At 34.3% G+C, this 7,535-nt stretch overlaps 1 protein-coding gene across 2 annotated transcripts in view; it reads right to left on the bottom strand.

Annotated features, from left to right (window-relative positions):
- Window positions 1-3,116, bottom strand: part of LOC106474345 — a 36,027-nt gene extending 32,911 nt beyond the window's left edge. For both annotated transcript variants that reach the window (XM_013935039.2, XM_022379622.1), the window contains exon 1: window positions 3,024-3,116. The gene's annotated coding sequence lies outside the window, so the exon portion shown is untranslated. The remainder of the gene's footprint in view (window positions 1-3,023) is intronic.
- Between the last annotated feature and the right edge of the window lie 4,419 nt (window positions 3,117-7,535).

The following is a 7,535-nucleotide window of genomic DNA, read 5'->3' as shown; positions in this document are numbered from 1 at the left end:
CCAACGGGAAGGGGGAAGGGACCGACCGAAGGGACGGGGTACGTAAGAAGTTCCCCTTCCCTAACTAAAATTTAATTTACTATGTCAAACAAAAAAAAAGTAGTGTGTGTGTGTAAAGATATATATATATATATATATATGCCCATTTCAAAATTCAAATAATATACCGAGCAGGAAACATTACAACAGGTGGAACTGCAATTGATTAAGTTATGTTAGATGTTAACAACGCTATTCAATTAAATTTATACCTATATGCATTTTAACTGAAACACCACTTTTTGTGATGCATATTTAAGAAGGTATTGTACCTTCTGAAGGAATATTGCTTACAGTGGAAGACTAATTTTGGACATAATGTGGCCACTTGCAAACGAAAACATATGTCAAACTCACATATCAGCAAAAAGGAAAGAAAGCAGAACTGCCATTAAAATCTGTCAACATAAAATATAGGCTTTAGCTATTGGGTAAAGTTTCATTGCCAAATACTTTGGAAAAAAGATTTCAAGATGATCGGCATTGTTACATGCCTATTTCTGAGTAAGCACGTATTGGGAAACTAAGTTTTTATAACATGATTACAACAATTCTTTATGATCGACAATTTGTATCTGACCAGCACCACTATCAAACATACAAATCTTCTAATACACATTTAGATATATACATATCTGCTCCCCCCCCTCCCAACTTTCAAATTTGTTTGCCACCTGTGCCAGTGGTTAAGGTTTTAAACGTGAAGAATGGTTTGTGCTTTTGAGATTTTTAAAAACTTTGACAGAAAGGTATGAAAATGTGCAAAACTATATATGTAACCTGGATTTGATGCTATGGTTATTTATCCTTACAGGCAACAAGTAACAATCACTACACTTTTACTTATAAATATTACATTTACTATGGCTTTAGCACTTTGGTTGATATTGGTGGATGGAGAGAAAGTCTTAGCTATTCAAATAATTAAATCATTGAATGCTACCTCAACCACTGCTCATTCTTATTTACTGTTTTAAAATTACTCCTCTATAGAATGCTTGCACTAGGGTTTAACTGCAATATAATTTATGTACTAACTAATACTAAATAATGAAATCAATTAAAAATTTTAATGTCATGTTTCTTTCTTAATTACAGGTAGACATTCTACAAGTAGATTTTTTTTTTAAAAAATTTAATATCAATACATCAAACTTCTCAACAAATATTACTGTACAATTTTACGACTTAACAGAGCATGCAAATAAATTGATGATACAGAAGTACTAAATTTATTAAATTTTCTGACAGCTATGCATACTTATTGACAGATCAAGTACTTGAGAAAATTTCAACAAATACAAAAGAAGCACATTACCTTTATTTAAACATTTGTGTTATTAACCAAACATTTTCCTTCAAGGTTTACAATAAATGATTTTAATTTTACAAACATTCCAAAGAAAATGTGCTATAACATTTACCTATCACAACTCATTACATTTGCTAGAATTTGTTGTAATATGGGAGAAATTGTAGACAGTTAGAACATTAACACACAAACTTTTGACTAGAGGTATTTCTTGTGGCATTTTTTAAATGGTATGGTAAATACAATTTATTTTTAGTTAAAATATGCAAAATGGAAAATTTTTCCACTTTCCAAACAACCTCAAATAAGTATATTAGAAAAACTGATTTTAAAAAGTAACATAATAGTATGGATTATGCATAACTTACTTTATTCTTGCCTTATATCATCTAACACAAACCTAAGCTTCCCATCTTTCAAAGTTATCATTTTATTCAACCTCTTAAGTTATGGTGAGTCAGCTGTTTTTCATGGTGTGTTTGTTGACTCAAATGTAAATTGCATAATTAACATACTCATTACAGAATATAAATAACTTTCTTCATCATAGATGTATATATTCCAACACAGGCATAACTATTTAACCTTTGACACTTATCTTTTTATTCAACTCCAGCAAGGTTATGCTAGGTCAATTGTTTCCTACAGTGTGCTATGGGCACTGACTCTACAGATCACATAATTAACAGTTACTATTTGATATAAATAACTTTCTTTATCCTAACCTTACACACTCCAATATAAGTCTAAGCATTTATCAGACCAAATTGACTTATGACCATATCTGTTCTCAGTAGCAGTCAGAAATTCCTACACCCTGTGCTACTGTTCTGTGAACATCTGATCTACTATCATCTAATAATGGCTGGAGACGGCTTGAATGGGTAATGAAGAAAAACTTTAATATAAGTTTAACATAACAGCTAATGTATAACGTTTCGACAAGGTTTTGTCATCATCAGGTACCTGATGATGACAAAACCTTGTCGAAACGTTGTACATTTGATGTTATGTTAAACTTATATTAAAGTTTTTCTTCATTACCCATTCAAGCAGTCTCCAGCCATTATTAGTCTCAAAGTGGGTTCCTCGTCATCGAACTACTATCATCTAGTTCAGCAGCACTTGCTGAAACTTGCCACATTCTAACCAAGTAAATAAGATGCAAATTAGTATATCTCTTTGAAATTTATAGTACTAAATTTAAATAATTGAATATGTAATTTAGTTATTTTTGACTATAAAATATTTTTGTAGATTACCTGTTGCTTATGGGTATAGCATACATTATTAATATTAATTTTTTATTCTACTTTTGTAGAATTTTAGCAGCTCTTCTGGTAGAAATTACATAATTTTACTAAACAGTGACAGATAACAAACACTCAACCTTCGAGCAGAGACTCTATAAGTTTTATAAAGACATAAAGTAAAATATACAAAAGAAGAAAAGAAAAACTTCATTCCTTAAATTTAATTTTAAGTGAACTTGAAACTGAAAGCTATCTGTTATGTTAACAAACGATCAAGACTTCAAATTTTATTTTTAAGCTAGGCAATAATTTCACTAACATGACTCTCAGAATTACATGTTGAAATTTGTTAAATTATTTTATGTATGTACACATCTATTCTGATAATTCAGTTATTTAAAAAAGGAAACAATACTTACAAATACAACCAACATCAAACAGTAACAATGCAGCTCTTCACCTAGTGAAAAATAGGCCTATCCCCTCATCTTAATCTTAACGCAGTACCTTTATTGTTCATCTATTAGACCTAGCGGCATACAAGAAAACGTATATAAAATATCTGATAAAAACCACAACGCCTATAGATTGTATATAATATATATCATAAAAAAACTATCATATTATTTTGTTGAGAAATTACCCAATTACATAAAAAACCAATATAATCAAAGCTAAAAACCATAGTTTCTAGCAAGATCTTTCTTTGAATTACGAAATTCCTACACCACCATGCAATTTAGTATGAGAATCACAATAACTAATAATATTGTTTTATCGTTGTTCTTTCGTTGGCTGATTCTTATAAATTATCTGGTGGAAATAATTCAACGCCCAGTCCACGTAACGATAATACATAACTTCTTCCTTTTTTATCCTTCTTACAAGCTTGAACACTTGTACATTGCCTTAAAATGCTGTAGGCCTACATTACAAGTGACGTTAACTAATGCAAAACAAATCAACTTATTTGCACAAAGTAACTGCGATAGTTAAACATTCTTAGAACTTTCCAAGCTAATAAACAAATATAGCTTACAACCCAACCATCTTCCTGGATTATGAACTCTCTTGAAAAATCCTAATACAAAAAATAAGACACTATCCTAAACTGTCCATTGACCAAGTAGCTTTGTTTGTTTTCTCTTCTAACGCTCGTGGCATACAGATAGGATGGCATATTGTCCCTTGTTGTCATTAGCCACCCTCTTGCTAGGAGGTTCTCCCTAGATAGGCAGTATCAGATGAATTCACTGGTAGTTCCAACCTCAATGATCCTCTAAAAGGAGTCTAATCAGGAACTCCAGGCTCCTCTTCAAGTTGAGGTTTCACTGACAAGCTCTTTTCTGGAGTTACCTAGTTGGCACAGTGGATCGTCTATTCTTTAAGATTTTGTAAACCACATGATTAATCTTTTCCAGTACAGCATATGGCCCCTCCCAGCACCTACTAAATTTTGGAGTTCATCCTTTGTTGTAGAGGGGATTGTACAATGTACAACCATACCATGTCACTATGATAAAATCCAGTCATACTTACACTTAACATTGTAATGACTTTTCATTTTATTGCTATCATATTTAAGTCTCTATAAGGTATTCGTGTATTTCACTGATGGTGTTACTTAGTCTCTTTACTCATCCTGTGTAAGACTCTTCCAAATCAGTGTTCTCTAGATGAAAGTATAAAAGGTCCAAAGGCACTTTCATTTCTTTCCCAAACATCATTAATGATGGTGTGTTGCTGGTAGCTTCATTTACTGCTGTACAATAATTCAACAGCAACACTTTAAGATCTTGATCCTATGTTGTTTAATACTCATACCCATACACAGCGTGGTCACAAGTAAATAGACACCACCTTTTTAGAAAAAATGAAAATTTTCAGTCATATTCACATGAATTGATATTTTTATAATTTAATTAATATATGGTAGATATTCCTTTCGCTTCGTGGAGTTCCTTAATCCTTTGGGGCATCGTGAGAATCATCTCGTCAATTTTAGATTGTGGGATTTTCGCCCACTCTTGCTTCAAAACTTGGAGTAGATCGCTCTTCGAAGTTGGTTTTTTGTTGTTTCTTGACTTGCCGGTCGAGTATGGCTCAGAGGTTTTCGATGAGGTTCATGTCAGGAGATTGGCTCGGCCAGGGCAACTTCTGGATACACTTTCTCTTCCTGCCACTTTTGGGTGTTTCTAGCAGTGTGACACGATGCTCCATCTTCCTGGAACAACGTTGTGTTCATGTCCACGAAACCCGATGAATAAAGTGGCAAGAGTCCCCCCCCCTCAATATTTCGACGTATTTCGCAAAATTTATGTTGCCAACGCACTTCACTAAGCTCGATCTCTCACCAGCTCAAACAGCTCCCCAAACCATCACGCTGAAACCACCATACTTCACAGTTGGCTGCGATCTGTTGAGTCAAAACTCTTGGTGAGGCATTCTCCAGACCCATATCCTTCCACTGTCCGAAAATTGAGCGAATCTTGATTCGTCTGAAAACAATACGGTCTTCCAAAAGTCCAGAGGCTTGGTCATCATATCACTTGCCCACTTCTTTCGTCTGACTATGATGGCATGTCTTAATAAGGGCTTCCGTCTAGCTGCTCTGCAACGATAACCCAATCTGTGGCGAATCCGTTGATCAGATTTTAGGCTCATCCCACCAACTTTGGCCACTTCTGCAGTCGTTAATCTGGGATCCATTTCAATGCTTCTCTTGACAGCCCTTTTTGTCCTCTCCGATGGACCAGGACGACCCGGACGCTGCTCAGTTGTTTCCTTGCCGTGTTTTCTGAACTGCACAATGATTCTGTTGACTGTCGAAAGCGGGATTCCCAAATTCTGCGAAATTTGCCGCTGACTTATTCCATCATCTGCTTGACCAACTATCTTTCCTCTAAAATAATCTGACAATTCGTGAGAACCTTGAGTTCTAGGCATGTTGTAGCACAAGATAATTAGTGTGCGGACCATTTTCATTGATATAGTGCTCTGTGAACACAAATTAGTTAGCATAAGTCAGTTAAATGACGAAAAATTAGGTGTCTATTTACTTGTGACCACTCAGTGTATATATACAGTAAGTTATATTATACTTTTTATTTAATGTTAGTTGTATTAAGAATATTGATTACAATATCAATATCACATCAAATCTTGAAACAGGTTCTTTAATAACAGTCTTCACAATAGTTTCTGTTTCCTGGTTAAGAACAACATATGTTTCTGGCCATTTGGTGAAATAATCCATCATAAATATGATACATCTATCTATATCCACTGTTACTCTGTGGGAAAGGGCCAAGCACATCAATAGCAATTCTCTCCAGTGATGCTCAAACATAGTACTACTGTATCTGCCCATGTTGTTTCTTTCTTGAACCTTTCTACTCGCAGCACATTTTAAATGCTTTCCACCAATTTCCCACAGACACCCCAGCACTCAACCCAGTAAAAGCATTCTCTTACTCATTCCAATGTCTTCTTAACACCCAAGTATCCAGCCATTGGAAGGTTGTTGCTATGAAATAATGCTTCAGAACATAGAACTTGGGAAGTACTAACTGTAGTCCTTGTTTCTTTCCCTTGGCATCTTCCCATTTCCAACATAAACAAAACAAAAGGAATCTCAATGTGTCCAATACATCTTAGCTTTAGGGTTGTATGGGGTGATTACCTATTATCTTTCTGCCCTATTCTTAAGCCACTTTAAACTCGTATATCTTGTCTAGTAGTTTTTATTTGGATGCTGGACCATATCCGTTCTCCATCCTCGCTTGTGGATGTCAAATTTTCGATTATACCCTATTGTATCTTAGACTGGTAGTCTTCACTATCTTCTGCTTCCCTCTTTTCACAGTTTTTGCATTCTCCATTTACACATAGTTTTTTAGATAATGGATCAAATTTCTATGATTCCATACAGAGTTGTAAATAATGTTAAAGTTGTATTCCTTAAGTTTCTGGAGTCATCTTACTATCCAGTCTTCTGGGTTACGAAAGTTGACCAGTCACTTCAGTTCGGTATGATTTGTCTATAGCATAAATTATTGTCTATATAGATAATGTTGGAAATTACTCAAACCACCTTTAGTGGCTGCTTTCGAGTAATACAGTACTTCTTTTATGTGACATTCATTGCCTTACTATTATAGGCAATCACATGTTCATTTTCGTTTTGAACTTCTGACAAAACTACCCCACTGCAAAATGTCTTATATCTGTATCTAAAATAAATGGATCTTCTAGGGTTTGGTATGCTAATACAGGAGTAGTGGTTAACTCTTTTCATCAGTTTGATGAATGCTTGTTCAAAATCAGCAATCCAATAAAACATATTTGGTTTTCAAGTATTTCCTACATCTTTCCTCAAAGATAACTACTTATTATTTTCTTTGCAGTGGAAGTACTACCTGTACAGCCTCACAGCTTGCAATGTCCCACCCAGATTTAACTCGAATTTTATGGTTTGTCGTATTCATGGTCTTAACGATGGCGTCTAAATTATTCAAAATACAAGTGATTCATCAACTGTTAATGGAGTTTTTGGTTCTATTATAGCCCATCACTAGATGTACGTTTATTTCTAAAATCCTCGTATTAAGTCGTCCAGAAATTAATGTTGCGTTTTGGAGCACTTTCGTTACTCCACCCCAAGAAAAAACAACAATGTGTGTATAATAGTTAAATGATCCGTTTAAACGTCACTTTAGATTAGCCTATATAATGTGTAAAGTATAGTATACTCTAATGGCGTTGTTTCCCTTCTTGTATTCAAACAGCATTACATGCCGATTGTGTGTCTTGTCGTGTGCCATCACTATAAGGGTCTATAGCCACAAAGACTGACAAAGAAGTTTATGGAAATGTTTTGAACGTTCCTAAGTGGTTCAGCAAATTTCATTCAGGTGACTTTAGCCTTAAAA

Source organism: Limulus polyphemus, unplaced genomic scaffold, assembly GCF_000517525.1.
Source record: "Limulus polyphemus unplaced genomic scaffold, Limulus_polyphemus-2.1.2 Scaffold138, whole genome shotgun sequence".
NCBI classification, from domain to species: domain Eukaryota; kingdom Metazoa; phylum Arthropoda; class Merostomata; order Xiphosura; family Limulidae; genus Limulus; species Limulus polyphemus.
Note: the sequence above shows the minus strand (reverse complement) of the source record. Positions and strands in the feature narration are given on the sequence as shown.